The 18518-nt window shown below is 38.9% G+C and overlaps 1 long non-coding RNA gene across 4 annotated transcripts in view; it reads left to right on the forward strand.

Moving 5' to 3' along the window:
* The first annotated feature begins 1875 nt into the window (after window positions 1–1875).
* The window catches only part of LOC110362143 (uncharacterized), a 295772-nt gene continuing 279129 nt past the window's right edge, over window positions 1876–18518 (forward strand). For all 4 annotated transcript variants that reach the window (XR_010471122.1, XR_010471121.1, XR_010471120.1 and 1 more), the window contains exons 1-2: window positions 1876–3393; window positions 3679–18479. This is a non-coding gene — a long non-coding RNA (uncharacterized LOC110362143). The remainder of the gene's footprint in view (window positions 3394–3678; window positions 18480–18518) is intronic.

Below are 18518 nucleotides of genomic sequence, written 5' to 3' on the forward strand. Positions count from 1 at the left end.
ATGCACAATAATGGCTTTTGGATGGTCTCTTACCATTCAGAAGAAGAGAACTTTGAGTTCTCCAAAGACTTCAGCTCATGGCTCAATACAGATGAGGGCAAGAAAGGTGGTCAAATGTGTGGAACATCTTCTGCAGACAGAGTGATGAGATAGGCTGGGGGTCTTTGGCCTGAAAGGAGGAAGAGACAGAAATCCCTGAGATCATGACAGGTTGGGGTAAGGTGAATAAGGAGTGATTATTCAATCATTCTCATAACACCGGCACTAGAAGAGATCAAATGTAAACTACTAGATGGCAGGTTTGAAACAAATACCCAGTGTGTAGTTAGACTGTGCAACTCATTACTTCATGAGTTCAAAAAAAGTTTAGACATGCACAGAAAGTTATTAAACAGGTTCATGGAATAAAAATCCATGGAGAGCTATTAAAATATCTTCTTACTGGAGAGTCCCCGACAACACGTCATGAAGAGATAAGGGAGACAGAAAAAAACCTATGTGTTTGCCCTGTTATTTTGCTCTTCCTGAGCTCTGTTGACAACAGGCTGCAAGAACTCTTGGTCTCATGCAGCAAGACGATTCCACTGTTCCCATGCTGAACGGTACTTTCAGATATTTTTTGTAATCTATATGTCATGTGAAGCATACACGTGAACGTATGCGGCAGGTGGTGGCAGTTGCTGTGACCACACTGGGGAGATGTTCAGAGCAGGGCCACTGCTTCCCAGTCACAGCTTCTTCATTGTGCCCTTTGGTGCTAATGTACCTGAGAAGAGGGAGGGGAAATTCAGAGTTTCTGCATCTCTTACTCAATTCTGTTAAATTTTTGCCTAGAAATGGTAAAACTTATTTCTATGAAATGGTGAGGCCAGTATTTTGTGGTTTGGTTACATGTTTTCCTTCTTCTTTTTTTTTTTTTCTTCTGATTTAGTTTGACCAGACAGTCACATTTCAATAATCCTCACCACTTCTTGACTCACTGATTTATGTTGATGGTTATTCATGGTCTCCTGATTGTACAACTCACCAGTTCCCTCTCCTTAATGCCTTGGTATCACTGTTCAGGGATGGTATAAAAAAACTGAGGGAAACACAGTCACACAAACACACTCTGTGTTGCTTGGTTTGTTTGCTTCAGAAGTGTTTGCACTGACACAGACAGAGTTTTCTTGTGCACAGAAAGTGATAATGTCGGGGGTTTCTCTTTTATTTGTTCTGTACCACACATTTTCCCCACCCACTCCCTCACTCACTTTTATACATACTCACACACATATGTATTTGTATATGAGCAGGTTTCAGAGAATTTCAGTCAGCTTAGGAGAATTTGACCGATGTCTGGGATGAAATGTTTATATTCTCAGCATCACGAGTCATTTCCACCAATCTTACCATCACAAGTGGGTGTTTCTGGGAAGGGTGCTAAAGCACCTATCACTCAGTATTTAGGACACGGAAATAGTGTTAGTGAAAGTAGTGCTAGGAAGAGTTTGGTTCACCATGTTGTCAGAAACTATTTGCTGCCTGCCCAGTTCACCTCCATTTTCAGAAATGGAGAAGTGATTTAGCTAATAGGTGATGCAGTTTTCTGTGGTTTTCTGGCTTTTCCTTTCTTGAAAATGTCAGTATGGCTCATAGCTGTGCCACATTGCTGTATTTTTGACTACTGCTTCTCATATGGGAATCCACAGATAGATAATTCAAGGGATTTTATGAATAGAGGGATTTTTCTGAACCTGCTCCATTTTGCTCAAGTGCTGTCCCTAAGACTGTGTCTCTGTGGGTAGATGAGCAAGCACATCTGCAGGTTTCAAGATGTGCAGTTTCTGTTCTACCCTCTTGTGGGTGGGTGGGTGGGATGAGTGTGGTTGGGTGAAAGAAGAGAAGAAGAAATGGTCTCCACCATTAATAAAATTTCTGGTGCCTCACATCAATATCTGTTCTCTTACATGTTCTGCTTTTTAAACACTGACATCAAGAGAAGCTCTGCAGGATGAAAGGGTTATTATATGACTGGACACCTTGAGTCACCTGGGGTAAATTACCACATTCTCTCAGTTAAGTCCTTGTGTTCTGATGAAATCAGTGGAGCTTGTTTTCACTGCTGGAGTATCTGAGCCATCAAGTTTAATGAATCATTACAAATAAATTAATTGGCATTTGCAGGTGCTATTAAAACATATATATTTATTTTTAACCAAGAGATTTTGTTTTACCTAGGAAGAGCAATCTTTGTAAGTCACAATGATTTAAATATGGAGTACTGGAATAAGTTTTGCTCATTAGAAAGCCTGATGCTGAATTCAATATTACTGTCTGGTAAATTTACCTCCTCCAGAATTTAAGACTTTGAGTTGCAGGGGATAAAACATAAGGCCCTGGTTAATTGCAAATAAATAGTGCCAGAAATATGTACAGATGGTACCTGTAGTTCACTGCTGAAGACTATCCAGTAAACTATATATAATTTGCGCGACATGTATGTACAGGAAGCAGGAGAACAACTTTTTTTGTGGTTTCTCACATTTGTAAAAAAAAACCCAAAACAACAAAAAAAGAAATAATAAATGAACGCTCTCAGTCTGTGAAACTTCTTATTTGGGAAAACAGCAACCTGTATTTCTATTTATTTACCTTAATTAAATTAATTAATTTAACAAGTCTAAAGGTTTCAGCATTTTACAGGATACAGGTGTAAATATCTGGCGAATAGAGTGTATATATTAAACTACATCTACTTAGCTAGTAAATATTTTGCTGCATTAGTTTGCTTATTCCCAAGCAATCAGTTGTGAACTCCAGTGTTGTAACGGGTCCACAGGGAACATTTGTGCTTTGGTTGGCACTTAGATTAAATTAATCAAATGATTTTTTTCCCCCTTCAAGGCTGACATTTCAGAATTTTTTTTTTAAAGGTTGTGTGCCAACTGCCAAAGTCAATTAATTAAATAGTAAATCTGAAATTTGTAGGGGAAGAATATCGTTCCATTTTGCTGTGCGACCTTGGAAAAGTGAACATTTAATCCACAAAACACATGTCTTACTAGAGGGTCCTGGTCTGTTTGCATTGAAAGGAAAAGCAAAACTCTCAGAGATTGTTTGTGAGATTAGGAATTACCTCAAGGATGGCATTTTGCCCTTCTGCTTTTGATACTATGTAGTAATGAGAATATCCTTTGACGCCCTGGTCTGTTTGATATCTTACAGGATTCAGCACTTAGTAGAAAGCAAATGTGCAAATTTGATGCCTCATTTTCCATGTATTTGAAGGTACCCTAGATGAAGGCAGGATGTGCAGTCGCAGTATTTGTGATTTCTGTGCCTGTGAAAGAACTTCAGCTCAGATCCATAATGGCAATGACAGAGGCAAAATTCAATAGACATGAGCAGATGGTGAGTACTACACATTTCTCCCCAAAACACACGCTTCCCAAGGACTGTTCATGCCTTCAGTAGCTGCAGAGGCAGTCTGGTTTCAAAGATTAGACTGGACCTTACTTCTCTGCCTCCTGCTCTCTATGCCACTTTTTTGTACATCTTATTGAACTCCTCAGACTGTATTTGAAGCTTTACCATCATAAGGTCCTTGTGAATGAGTGCAGGGCGCTGACTGTTCTTCAGCTGTTAGCTCATTATTTTCATTTTTTTTGTGTTTATTTGTGTTTTCCCTGCCTGAAGACCATGGTGTGCATCAGAACCCTAGGTTTTGGGCCCTGTACATGCATGAAATGGAAACACAGCCCAAAGACAGTATAAAAGACAGTAGAAACAGCGAATGGGGCAGGTGGGTTAAGGCAGACAAGGTAAGTGCTTTGCTCCCTTTGCCATTTGAAATTCTTTCATTCTGTGTTTTGCTACAATTTCAAGTTCAGGACTTGCACATAATTTTCAGCCTGCCCATGCCACGTTTGTTTCAGGAAGGTAGATATTTGTTTATTTGGGAAGAGAAAAGCTGCCTAGAGTGGTTTCCTGCATAAGCAGAAGTTTGTTAGCGTTTGGTCTCTAATTTGACAACTTGGTGTGAGGGAGGTAGAGTTCAAGGAAAAGCGGTGATCAGCCATCTGTAGCAGGGAGAAGTGGTGAAAAGTGCTAGTGCCAAGGGTGTTTCTTGTAGGAATGTAGGTGCTATATATTAAGATATAGGAAGGTAATTCCTCTCAGAATTCAAAATCATTTCCCTTCTCCTACTCCTTTGCTTTATAAAGTGAATATAGCAGCAGTTGTTTCTCTCAGAGCCCTGTAGTACAATTCTTAGGACATGTATTTCATAGAATCATAGAACACTTTGGGTTGGAAGGGACCTTCAAAGGTCATCTAGTGCAGCCCCCTGCAATGAGCAGGGACATCTTCAACTAGATCAGGTTGCTCAGAGCCCTGTCCAGCCTGGCCTTGAATGTTTCCAAGGGTGGGGCACTGACCACATCTCTGGGCAACCTGAGCCAGTGTTTTACCACCGTCGTTGTAAAAAAATGTGTTCCTTTCTTTGGAGTTGTCCTGCCTGTCCAGACACTGGAGATTTTAAAGTAAGGACAACTCATGTTTTCCTGTTGAAATTGTTCCTCATGAAAGAGACTTACAGATGTGATGGCCCAGAAAGACTGAGTCGCTCAGGCGTGAGCAGAATTGGGAGATCTTCAGCTCTGCTGTTCTGAGCCACTGTTACTGTATTTGGTCTCAGGGATATTTGGTGTAAAACATTAGCAAGAATACCTCCAAGAAGGAGAAAAATAAGGATGACAAGCTGTGGGTAATGCTTGAGGTCAAAGCTACTTTGGGTTGCCAGCATCTTCATACTGTAAAAATTGAAGTGTTTATGCCTATAAGGAGAATCCCTGAGGGGACATGGGAAACTTTAGTTTAAACAATTGAAGGAATTCAGATGGGGCCAAGACTAAGCAATAGATGAGTGGAAGTTTAGAATATTGAATTTTGATTTAGATCCCATCTGAGGCACCTAGAGTCTTGGGTGGGTCTAAAACTCCGCTGTTATGTATTTAAAATTTCTTCCTGTAGGATGGATTTGTTGATATTTATTTATCTCAGGAGAATGTTGAGCAGATAAATGGGTCAAGCACTCACTTATTACAGTAATAAACGTAATATATATGGGCTTGGGCAAATAGAAAAGGTGTTTTAAATGGCTTGTAAAATTTGGCAGAGAACAATCTCATGAATGTTTCTAGATGATCACTGGATTACCAAGTTTCCCTTAACTGGTGTTGGGAGGTTGTCCATGTTGTTTTTGTGAAAAACGCCTGTATCTCTTCATGAGCTGTGAATCCAGTTTTCCAAGAGATCATTAAACATGAAAGAACTAAACATCCTATATTTTTTTCCCTAAAGTTGTACCTCAGCATTGTCTTCATTGGTAGCCTTGTCTGCAGGAAGTGTAAAGTTTCCTGCTATGATTGTTTGACTGCTGCCAATTATCAGATCTGCTTTTGGCAGCTTTTCCTTCAACCTGCTGATTAGCTAATGTGTGGTTACTAATACAATATGGGAAACTGGTGTAAACGAGGAAGCAAAAAGTTTTACTAATTTCATGTGCTAAATACTGTTTGTAATATAATTATCAATACTGTGAAAAGAAATCCTGGCTTAAGAAATAGTCAGGTTTCCATGTCTTTTGTGAAATGAGGCACAAGAATTTTGTGCAGTAAACAGGCATATTTTCCCCTTGATACACACACATAATTTTCATTAGATTCATGGATTTTAAAGACAGAAGAGGGACCATTAGAACATCTAGTCTAAGTACCTGTAAAACACAGGCCACAGAGTTTCATCCAGCTACCCTGTATCATAATTATTAAAAAATAGGAGCCAAATCCTAGGCTGGATGTACAGCAGTTTTACTCCACCAAGCTGGAATAATGGTGATTTATGCCAGCTAAGAAATTGGCAGTGGACTTAAGTGACAATGGATTCTTTCTGCATAAACCTAAATGAAAATGGTCACTTCTATTTTAATAGCAGTGTTGAAAGAGCCTTACTGGGAGTAAGTTTTTGCAAAGTTTTTTAACTTTAGAAGAAAATGAGGTTTTTCCCAAACTTTTCTGAGATGATTGTGTTCCCTGTTGTAATTTAAACTTATCCCTTCACTGGATTTCCTGAAGAAAAGGCATAAAGTTAGCAGAAAAAATGTTTATCTTTAAATTGAAATCCATGCCAAGATTCTTATTTGTAATTAATTCATTCCACAGGATTTTAGTGGGAGGAGGAAGAACTAAACAATATAATAAAAACCTCATTTTTTTCAGAGCCGTAAAGATCTTGAACTCAAAAGTTCAAAGATTAAAAGTCTCAAGGGCTAAAATGTAGAGTCTGTGATTTCTCTCATTAGGTTCTATATTTAGCAAAACAAGATGTCTCATCACTCTTTTGTAGCCATCTGTACATGTGTGTGGATGATGTTATTATAATTATAGCACATACAGCCTTATCATTTAGCTACAGACAGAATTCTACCTGCTCAGAGCTAAAGGGTTTAAGAATGCCCTCAGACAATATTGACATAGCCAACGCCATAACATCCTGCAATCTGCACAGAAACGAAGACTTTGTGCACACCAAAGCTGAACAAAAAAACTTCCTTCCTGCTCCCCTAGCCCAGGAGAGAGTGTTTAAAGGAAAATACCAGTGTGGGGAGAATAACCTTCAGATTCCAAACAAGTTACTGTCAGTTCTGTCTAGGAGAAGGTGGTGAAGGCTTTTGTGTTGAGCAACACAGAAATCTGTGACTATCATGCCAACGTGTAGAATATACAGAAAGGAAGACAGCTTCTTATTAGAGTAGCTGCTTATGTGGATAGTAAGAAGAGAAAATCTCCTCGCATAATAGTTCTCAGTAATTATAAGACAACTGCTGGTTTGTCTGAAGAACAGTTGGAGGTGCTTTATATTTGGTTAAAAAAAAGTAAGCAGAATACGTACATTGTAACACATTTGCCTTACTTTTTTCCCCTAGTGTTTTTCTTCAGAGCTGGAAGTCTGTTTCAAGATGTCACAGCACATTTTTGTTCCACTGTCACATGGAGAAAAAATTATGATAATTTGTTACACAGATAAACATCAGAAGACATGCTCTGAAGCTTACCAATACACTCCACTTCTTTCTATTTTCTTTAAGCAGGACTAGAAGAGCCAAACTCTTCTTGAGAAAGAAGGTTTCGCTTTGTCTTTACCCACAAGGATTTAAGTGTTCCCCATCCTCTTGGAAATCCTCATTTTCCTCTGTCATACCACTTAAGTATTTGGTAACATCACACTTGCCTACAAAGCTTGTAAAACATCACATGCTTCAGCCTGTGGCAAACAACATCTACCTCATGAGGTACACCCAGGTTCTGAATTCTTCCTGCAGTGCCTGAACCTAAGGTCCACTCAGCACTCCGTAAGAAAATTGAGAAAAAATACCTGTACATCTATTTTATGCAGTCAGGCAAGACCAGCTGGTTAATGATGCCATCTTAAACACTCTCATTAATATCAACCTGTTGGCTTATGTTAGATGCTGCTGTGAAATGGATCCCCAGGAATGAGACACTGGGAACAGTGGCTTGTAAATGAGGACAACCCTTTGCAGCACCCTACTGAGTTTGGTGGTGTATTGCAGCATGTAGAGGACACTGCTCCTTCTCACCCTGCCTCATTATGGTATCTTCTGCCCAAAGGAAGATGTGTGTAGAGTGTGCCAGTATATTTGCACTATGATACAAGGTAAGACAAGGCAACACACGAGTGCCACAGAGAAGCCAGACAGGAGAGGCACTGAGTGAGGTCTGAACTGTATACAGTGGGTAAGCTACCGTGATCCTGTGTTTATTTCTTGCTTCAGTCCCACACTTTTCAGGCCATTAGGCTGACCTCCAAGAAACTTTAAAAATATTGTTTTCCAAAAGCTAAAGGTAGACTATTGTTATTAAAAAAAAGGCTGTTGTTCATGGTCTTGCCAAATTAATTTTTGCTTCAGTGAATGTGATGCAAAATTTATATAGTATAGCCTCATCAGTGAATAAAAAGGCTCCTTTAACCCAGTCGTATATAAGTATCAGTAATACAAAATTCTGACAATTGTAAGAGCATTGCATTCACGGAAGCTTTGCACTTTCAGTCTAGTGATAAAACATCAGTCTGTATATAGTTCCATTTTGTCATTTGCTTGTGGAGTACTTCTTTCCTACACTAAAATTAAAATTGAAAATACTTTTTCACTTTTGGGGAAAAGAGCACGACTGAAGAGAAATTCTCCCTGGCAAATTAATAGATAAGGTCTGCCATGCTAACTCAAAAGCAAGCAAAAGGTAAAAATTCAATCTCTTTATCACAGTTAAGTCATTTTTCTAAACTGGGGAAGTAATATAGGATGGAATATATAGGATAGATTCTCTTACAGAAAGTGCTTTTAAACTTTAAAAGATCCATAACTAATATTAGGAATGGGTATAAATGACAGTCTTCTCTTTTAGATTATGTTGCATTTATTACATTCTACTGGGACTTTACAGAAATTCTCAAGGAATTAAAGTTATATTTATGATAAAAACATGGAGCTGCTTCTAAATAGCCTTTTCATCATATTAACTGTTGCCTAGATAACAGGCATATCTCCTCGAGCACCTCTATTCTGGTTCAGCACTACAGCTTGCAAATTAATACAGTCATTATAAGACAGCAAAGCTATATCACTTACCATTTCATTATTGTTCATATCAAAATCCATATTTTTTCAGTTTTCCCTAGGGTTACAAACCGGATAGGGAAATGTTATCATCTTGCAAAATAATCTCTCAAGACTCACTCTCTCTGGTGTTAAGAGGAGCAGTTAATCATATTGCAATAATTTTCATATTAATAGGTCCTGTGCAAAGAGAGAGTTAATACTCTCCTTCTACATTCAATCCTCCATTAGAGTCTTTTATATATATATATATATATATATTTATATGTGTGTATGTGTATATATATATATATGTATATATATTAATTTGCTTGGAACTAGATTAGCACAAAAGATATCACGTCCTACTCAGTATATGAAGGGTCAAATCAACAGCATACCCTTAGATTTTTAATCAAAATGGCAATCTATCATCCCTTACAGAGTTAGGTAATGTTTAAATGAATAACATGAATACATACCGTGTTTTAATAGAGAATATGGGAGAAAACTTACTGCAGCACAGGAAAACACTCCCTAGAGTACCTTGCAGATACTTTACTCCTTACATGAGAAGCTGTGATCCCACAGCATGCGTATCCACTCTAAAATGAAAATCATCTTTAGATGTGAATTGTATTTTTTGAGGCACTAATACAACCTTTACTTTTGAGATCTTCTCACATACTGTAATTTTCTGAAGGCTTCTCATATAGTGTTGCACATGTAATATAATGTTATTTCAACTCAGAGCTTTAACTTTATGCGTGAGCATTTGCTGGTATTTTTCACTTCTCCCAGCTGCTAACCTGAGTAATGCAGTATTTTCAGAAGAATGTGAGTGTGAATTTAAGGAGCTGGCCAAGGGGTCAGGTGTTTGCCTAATTTTCAGCAGCCTGAACGTGACAGAAAGGTGGGTCAGGTCTGCAGAGACGTGGAGAGACTCATCTCCTGCTCTGCCCCAGCTCAGTGGGGAGCTGCTCGGCCTGGGGGCCCGAGCACTGCATGGGCTAATAGGCCCCACGGAGAGTGGGATTGAGACCTGGAGCACGATGGCAGCCCTTTAGCCCATGAAGGAGCCTGCCCCTTCTTCAGCAGCACTGGAAGATGCTCCCTTGGTGAACCTTCACTTTCTGTCAGCATCCACACTCATTTGGCTAAGCTCCGCTAGTGTAATGATACCATCTCTCTCAACATCCTTCATTATTCTCTCCACTGTTGCTCCCAAGGGGTCTGATTAAAATCAGAGGAAAGCTTCCTTGGATTTTACTGGCTTTGGTAGTCAGGTGTTCCTTAATTTGCCTTTCTCATATGTTTTTAACTGCATTTTCTGTTAGACTCAATTCTGCTGTGGTGTTCTTCACATCCCCCATCTTCCTCCACTTTTGTATACTTTTATTCCTATTCCTGACCCACTCGACAACTGCTAAATTACTTAGGCAGTGAGCAAAATGCAGATTAAAGAAGTGCTTTCAGCTTTGAGCTAAAATGTGTTGACAGGACTCATAAGAGGCCTAGAGGAGACACAGAAAGTGGCATCATTTTGGGAGAAAAAAAAGCTAGAAAAAAGATTCTCATCAGATCAGAGGACCCACCATGGTTTTGTAGCAGCACTTCTAGCTGCCTTAATGAGGTCACAAGTCCACTTATGGTGTGTAGAAACAGTTTTAATTGGTGATAATTTTAACACTTGTTAATGAAACTTAAAGACAGCTGGAATTGGGTTCTATCTGCACTATACCGGTGTAAATCAAAAGTAATGTTATTGAAACTTATGTTCTTCTTGATTAGCAGCACTTTATAAGAAAGCAGACTCTAACACACTCCTGAATTTCAGCTATTATACTATATTTCCATTTATAACCTAACATAATTCCCACACAGCATATGGTATTAAACTGGTGTAAACACCATGTTATGATGATACCCGAACACATACAGCTGACATGAAAATGTCTTCAAGTACAATATTTCCAAAAGCAATTATGTCTGTATGGTTGGTAGTTAGCTTGCTGCGTGACTTTTTCTTTCTTATTCATGTGTACATGAAGGTGACACAGGATGAAACATAATGTATGAAAAAGGAGACATTTTCCCTGCTTGCAAAGAAGAAAAATTACAGGATGGTCCACTTCTTTTGGCCTGCCAGGCTTTCATAAGGAAATCTCACCTTCATGTGAACACAGTGTTGGAATTTCCTTTGTTTGCGTTAGAGGGTGGATGTGTAGATTAGTGCAAGGAACACAGTGACACAAAGTGAAACTGATGACATCTTTGTAAGAGAAAATGATCTCCGAAATCAGTATTTAAGGAAGTATTTAAACTCTCAGTGAAAGTTATACACTCCTTCTGATGTGTATATGCCCCAGACATGAGCCTCTGCTGGTAACCAAGCATTTTTCCATGTTCCCTGCTGAGGCGAGTGGGAGACCAGCTCTCCTTGTCCAGGTAGATGCATATGTGAAATTCTTAAAAAAATGGTGTAATGTTGGAGTTGAGCCAATAATTTTGTTAAAAGGATGTAAATAAAAGCATGTCTTTTGGAAAGTAAATGCTTGTGGATGCTAATATTTTTGCTTGAACACTTGCCAGTAGGGCCAGATTCACAGCTGGTGTAAACTTTCCTAGTGCCATTGAGTTAACACCAGTTTGAGATGGAAAATTCATTTATTAGGATGAAGTGCAGCTTTTTCACAGACTGTTTGTAGATCCACCTGCTACCCACGCTCTCAATTTTTTTAGCCATTCCTAGTCCCTTTTTTTCTTCCTGAGGATCCTGTCTTAAATACATTCCTGAGACTAACAAAATAGGACAACCTCAGTGTCAAATTCTCTTAATGAAAAGGAACTACTCAACAATCCAGTTCTGTGCTTGTTAGCATCAGTATAAATCCACAATGACTTCATTTTAATTACTTTATACTTGCACTAGAGTGATTAACAGTAGGTTAGGCTGCTGATGGCTTTGTAAATTCAGCATTTCCAGCTCATCCCTATTATCCAATACAGTATCGTATTTCTAGAAAAGAGATGGGTAAACAAGTTGCAATGGGGCAAGTGTAAATCTGGAATAACTCCACTAAAAATTTACACCAGTGTGACTGAGAATTAACTTTAGTCCATTTAGTTGAACTCCTTTTAATGGTTTCTGCATGTTCAAGCATCCATCACAGATTAGATGGAAACCTGCAGACTTGCTGTTATCTGCGGTACAAGCAGGACACCAGGGGTGAAAGGGTAACGCATTATCACACTGCACCACCTGGCCTATCCAACACAATTTAAGCAACCATAATTGTATTGATTACTTCTTGTGCTCATGACTAATGAACTCTAGCTGCAACCTTGCATTTTCTAAATCTTTTATATTCTGATTTAATAATAAGATTTGATTAAAAATTGCCATTAGCCAATGCCAATGATTAGTCAGCAGGACTGAATGCCGCCAAGTTCCAATGAGTTTTATTATTCTGGAATTAAAAAGGACAGATAACTTCTCTGGGTTAATAATACAACAATTCTGTCTCAATCAGGAATGAAAGAAAACAACTCTAATGTACAAATGTAGCAAAATGTATGGCTATTACTAATAGCCACATTTTACAGGGAAGTGTTTGAAGAATTAAAGGATTTTGTCACAGATGGTGGGGACAGTTTGCTTTTACTTTTTATATTTGATTGGAAAGCCAGTGTCAGATGGTGTGTGAGGGGGCATTTTCCTAAAGAAAGCTATTTCCTTTGATGAAACAAGAACATGGGGTTTATTCAGTTTCTCCACATGCATTCCTGCCACAACAAAACAACGCAAAGTATATGTAGGCTAAAATGAACCATGATGGCTTTAGAAAATGACAACAGGATATTTACTTGCTGAGAATGTATTAACCTATGATATTTATTTATTTATTTTCAAAATGATGACTTAATATTTAAACAAAAGGACATATTGTCACATCTTCCACAGAAAATAAGAGACTATGCTGTTTCCTTTCAGGAAGATAAAATATTTAAACACATACTGGTTTTTAGACGTGTAACTAAATCTTACTGAAGTGTGTTTGCTTAAGGATAGACTTAAGCCTACACCTAAGAGCTCTGCTGATTCCGAATCAAGGCCCTGGTGTTTCTGAAGACGGGGTCTACTAGAGGAGATGCTCTACGGGGGAAACATCTGCTGCGGGAGGTGGCGTTCCCTCAGATCCCATTGAAGCTGGCTGAAGGACTGGGTGACATTGAAGTCAATGAGAGCTGAGAGCACACAGCACCTTTCAGGTTCAGACCTCTAAATAATAAAAGACCCTTGAGGCACAGTAAAAGCATTTCCCCCCCATCACACAGGAGCAAGAAAACTGTCCTATCTCACTTTCATCCTCCAGAAAGCAAAACATGTCCTGAACCTGAGTCCTTAAAGATTTTTAGGGTATTTGAATAGAGAAATGCCTCTTTTAATTACCACGTACATAAAATCTTTTGTCACCTTCAGGAAAATAATTTTTAAACCTACTTGGTTAATAAAGTTTGCTTTTGGCAACTGTTGTTTTCTCTGCTTATTATAAGTGCCTTTAAAATGTTTCCATTAATTAAGGCTGCTTTTATGGGCTACATCCATTTAGTAAAATTACAGAAAGAAGTGCTGCCGACACATCTGCCATTGACTTCTGTTTGCCTGAGCATTTTATACCCCCGTGAATAGCACAGTGAGGAGAGAAAGCCTGCGAAAGAGAATGATAGAAAGAGGTGAATTCTGTCCAGCAAAACATGGAGGTCAGGAAAGACTCGGCTGATTACATACTCATATTTTCCAGGATTGCAAGAGGAGAGTGGAAATTTGGTTGAACTCTAGTTACAACAGGATAGCCCTCTTAAAAAAAACTGATTGAAATCCTCAAAAACCAAAAATTCATAAAACGTGAGTTTGAATAGATGAGATTTTGTTTTGGGGGAGTAAGTAAGAAGGAGGTTGATCTGAACATCTCAGTATTAACTTATGGAGGTTTTTATATACCCTCAGCTGAAAGCATTACTAGCCAGATTATAATTATAATTACCTTGGCTTCATCTCAGTGTTTATCTGCCATGACACCCACCCAGCCACCTGCCTGCTATTAATTCATTCAACAGTAACTTCATCTTTTTTCCTTTTATCTTGTTTTTTTCCTGTTATCCTAACTTTAAAAAAATGTGTCCGTTATTAGAAACAAACTACCACAATATTTGTTTGTCCATGACATCATGTGTTCCTTTTTTTTTTTTTAAAGAAAAAAAAAACAAACTCAGAATTCTTCATATTATAAAAATAACCTGTTTATATTTTATAGTGAAAACTGGAAAGATCTGGCATTTGACTCAAAAACTCAGGACAGCTGATGATCTTCTTTAAATTGAATCTTTTAAATACCTTTTTTTTTTTTCCATCTGAAATATTGCCAGATATAAATAAGAGGAAATTCATGACAAAGGGCAATAAGCACGATACACAGTTGGCTTGTAGGATTCCACTGCGGGTGCAGTTCTGTATGAGTCCTGGATATTTGTTGCCCTTGTTGCTCTTGGGGTGCTGAAGTTTGTTGTTTGCTCTGACAGAACACTGAAATGTCCAACTCTGCTGTGAAACAATGCCTTAAAGCACCCCCCAAACAAGACCAACTTGAAATAGCAGCCACTCCCACAGTGCTTAAAGCCTCAGGAAAACGTAACACTGTATTCTGCTATGCTTTTGATAGGAGAGAAAGCACTTTTCCCCAGTATACCTGGGACTGTGAACTGGTGCTGTTGTGTGAATGTCCTTTTGGATGTGAGGTGAGCAGTAGATTGAAGAACAAACTCTAATGTGTCAGAGAGAGCTAATTATAATAATGGCTTGGGGTCAGGTAAATGCTTCACTATTTATCTGACCCAAACACTGTTTGTTATACTCCTTGTGTCAACACATTTTTACAGAGTGAAAATTAGCAACTAATTAATTTAATTTCAGGATTTAATGCCACTGTAAAGGAAAATAAGCAAGGCTTATATTGAATAGTAGTGTGTTTAGAAGGGAATATTGTAAACATGAAAGTGAAGAATCTTTAAAAGCAGGTTTGTGTTGAACGGTGTAAAGGTCTGATCCTGCGGCCACTCATCAAACCTCAGTTCATCAAACTACACTTAAGTATCTGGTCAAGTTGTGTTCAAATCAAAAGCATGTGCTTAAATATTTTCTGCACTGAGGTCTCCGACCCTGCTCAAGCAACATTTCTGATTTTGTCAAGCCTGCTTGCCTGGGGAAATGTGTCAGGGTGAAGGCCTAATTGCCTATATTCCTCTCTCTACATTTGATGCTCCTTCTTTCAATGACATTTCTGCTCCCTGTCAGTTGAAGTTTGGAAATGTCAGAATGTAAGACGTGTTACCCCGACCCCTGTACAGATTTTGGGGGCACAGTTCAAGCAACCAAATGAATGAAGGGGAATTTCTGAGGAGTATTCTTATTGCTTATTATACTTTTCAGCTTCCCAAATTATGCAAGCTGCTGTTTATTGTTGGTTCCTGACCTGTTTCAGCTAATACAGTCTTCCTTTGGCATAACTCACAAAGGTACAGCAGCACCTTGTGTATATGGAGACAGTAACTCTTTGCACTGTTAGTCTTTTTAACTTGAAGACTTTAAATACTTTAGGACCTACTGGGGCTGGATGTTGCCCCATCTTTTCTGCTTTCTGTCTTTTCTTCTTATATTGCTTTCCCCATCTCTCCTCCTCTCTACCTTTTTATTCTTAAAGGAGGTCAGTACTGGAGACTCTACTGTGTGTGAAACACCCTCTTCCCCTAAAGGCCAGAAGAAAGTCCTGGTGTGTCCCAGCCAGGTCCCCATTCTGGGTGACTGAGGGTCGGGGGCATCCAAAGTGCACTGTGGGCTGCAGCTGCTGAACAGTTCCCTATAGTTTAAGTGGCTGGCCCCAGGAGAGACAAGAAATCTGTGGCAGAGCTTAGAGAACAACCCAGGTGTTTTAGATGTTCTTCCTCAGTCTTAGACATCAAACAGTTTTCATTCCCAATGTAGAACCATTCATTGCTGGGATATTTATATTACCGTTTAAAATTATGGGCCCCTGCATGCAGAAATCTCTATTTTTAGACCTATTTTTTTCTAATGATGAATTAAGGAAATATTTTAATAGTGTATAATTATCAGAACACGGGTATCAGTCTAAAACTTGTATCCAACACTCTGCTGATTTGGCACTGTGTGGCTAGCCTGACTCTGTCCTCAAAGTCATCTGCTGTGTCAGACAGCAGCTGCTGCGAGGGAAGTATGTACAGCTACAGCTTTCACCAAGACATCCACAGCTCTGAGGCTGGGGACTGAGGGGGCAATGCATAGGTCTTGCGATCTTCCTCATCTTGTTGGAAAAGGTCACAGAAACCATCAAATTGACTGCAGAACATTCCCTCAGAGCAATGCACCTTTTGTACTGCAGAACTGCGACTATTTTTGAAGCCATGGTCCATGTGGAACACAAATCTTTCTTTAGCATGTATATCAGTGCATTAGGAACACCCTCAGGGGACAGGGAGATGTTTCCTGTTCAGTGCAGTATTTCAACAAAATATTCTAAATTAGAGTAATGTAAAACAGGCAAGAAAACCATTGCTGGGTGTTGTTTCTTCTTTTCAAAAGCAAGTCAAGGACAAACTAAGGCATGGAGATGCTTGACTGTAGTCAATGAATGTATTTGTAGAATGCGGTAATAATAAGAAAAAGGTCAATGTACTGGAGCCTGTGGATTCTTTCTACATTACAAAGTTCATCAGGCTAAAACAGGCTGGGAATTACAGTAATGTAGGGACAGCACAGCAGACCATAGACTGCATTTTAGAGAAGAGCTTTGCACGTGCCCCATGTCCTCTGCTTCTACTCCATGGGCCTTGCACAAAATCCGTACCAATAAAATGATCAGCCTGTGTGAAGTATAAAGGATTTTATATAGTATATATTAGTTTTGTTCAAGAAGTATCTGTAAAACAGTCATCTGCCTAGCAAGCAAATGTCCTAACATTCACTTGATAGGGAGAGGAAATGGCCCTTCATTTCTCTTACATGAGTTATAAAATGGAAAAGCCACGAAAAATATACAGTCAGAAGTGTCCACAAAATACTTTTTTCTATACTCTCAGGAATAAATTTTCAGTCACATCTATTTTCTTGTTCACCAGTGCCCTGTGGAAAGACCTGATGAAGAGGCAGGTTGGCCTTCATCCTGCATGGGTCTCTGCTATGCCTCACAACAGGTTTGCTAGCAAGTGTTCTTGCTACAAGCAGGTATTCTGCCTTCAGGCTCTGGCATTGGCTCGCAGCTGATGAAACAAATCACAGTACTGCCAGTTACCTAGAACTGCACATGAAGGAGAGGAATAAACTACATAGAGACCAGATTCTATAATAACATCACATGCTAATCACAAGTGACTGTTAAGAATGACTTTATTTCAATTATCTTTCCATGAAGGCTCAGTAAGGCTGGTCTTTGTTAATAGGTTTCTCTGACCATCAGTACGTGAATATTCAGAGGTGTGAATAAACCTAATATGGAAGGAAAAAAAAGCCCACCAAACAAATGATCTTTAAAGCCTAAAACATGCTCACTGTTTTTCAGAGACAGAACTTTGAACTTTCTTTACAAAATTTAAAATGAATTTGACTGCATTTGATACATCCATTAAAGAAAATCACCTCTTTTAACTTCTGTGGCTTTTCCATGGGCTCCAGAGGTTACCATGGGTAGGACACCTTAGCAGCCAATGTTTCATTAATAAGAACATTTTTACTTCCTTTTTTGTTGTTGTTGTTTTGTTTTGTTTTTGTTGTCTCTTGTTCATATTAGAAACTTCTGGAAAGCATGGGCCTTTTATTGTCATGATTTTGGAAGACATCAGATGTACAGTTTAGTATGAATCTTCAGGCATGACTAGAATAGAAACAAAAGAATAGTGAATGATTATTAGTCATTGTCTTAGGCTATGTGAAAATGTACAGGAAAAAAATCATGCTAAACTGGAGTGTTAAAGCACTGGAAATATAGACCCAAACTAAGTTCTCAAAATCAGGATAAGCCACGGCTGTTGCCTGTTACTTCTTAATTAACTAAATGAAGCATACACAGCCAATAAAGATCTAACTTTTGCAGGGTAAATAAGCTAGGACTTTCATGGATGCCAATAAAATGAATGTTGTCTGGGAGATATTCATTAGCTGAGTGGAAGATGTCTGTTGAGGCTGTGGTCCAGAAAGCTGGTGGATTTAATGGCATGGGCATGCGGAATTGTGCAATAAAGTGAGTGGAGCTGGTAAAAGAAAAGAAGTAGCAGTTCTTGTATGAATATGTTTCATTAAACTAGCAGTAAATTGCAGTGACTTTTATTGTCTTCTGGTCTACGCTGGCCAAGGTCTGACTGCTGCTAGTAGGTCTACACATTAATTTGCAGAACAGGAATGCTGGTTTGCTGTTCCCCACCACCTGAGGTTAGATAAGGAAAACTTAGTTGGATGCCTATTGTGAGTGTGGGGAGGTGAAGAAAAGCAATTGTGAAACAGAAAATTCTCAGCTATGTCTAAAATCCCTTCTCTCCTATTTGTGATTGTATGGTTAAACAAGAAAAATGGAAGCCCTTACCTCTTCAGCCATCGTCTGTTCCTGCTCTGACAGCATTCTCCCAGTGGTTCGGAAACCTCTATGTGCTGTACAAGGTGGAGGAAGAAGGAAGGAAGGACTGAAGTTTCTGGAGAAAAAAAGATCAGCAGAAGCAGAAAAAATGGTAGCGTGATGAAGAGCAGCATTATGTACGTATGTCTCAGTGTCACTTCAGAGTCACTTGTACC

This window comes from Columba livia, chromosome 3, assembly GCF_036013475.1.
Source record: "Columba livia isolate bColLiv1 breed racing homer chromosome 3, bColLiv1.pat.W.v2, whole genome shotgun sequence".
Taxonomy (NCBI): Eukaryota; Metazoa; Chordata; class Aves; order Columbiformes; family Columbidae; genus Columba; species Columba livia.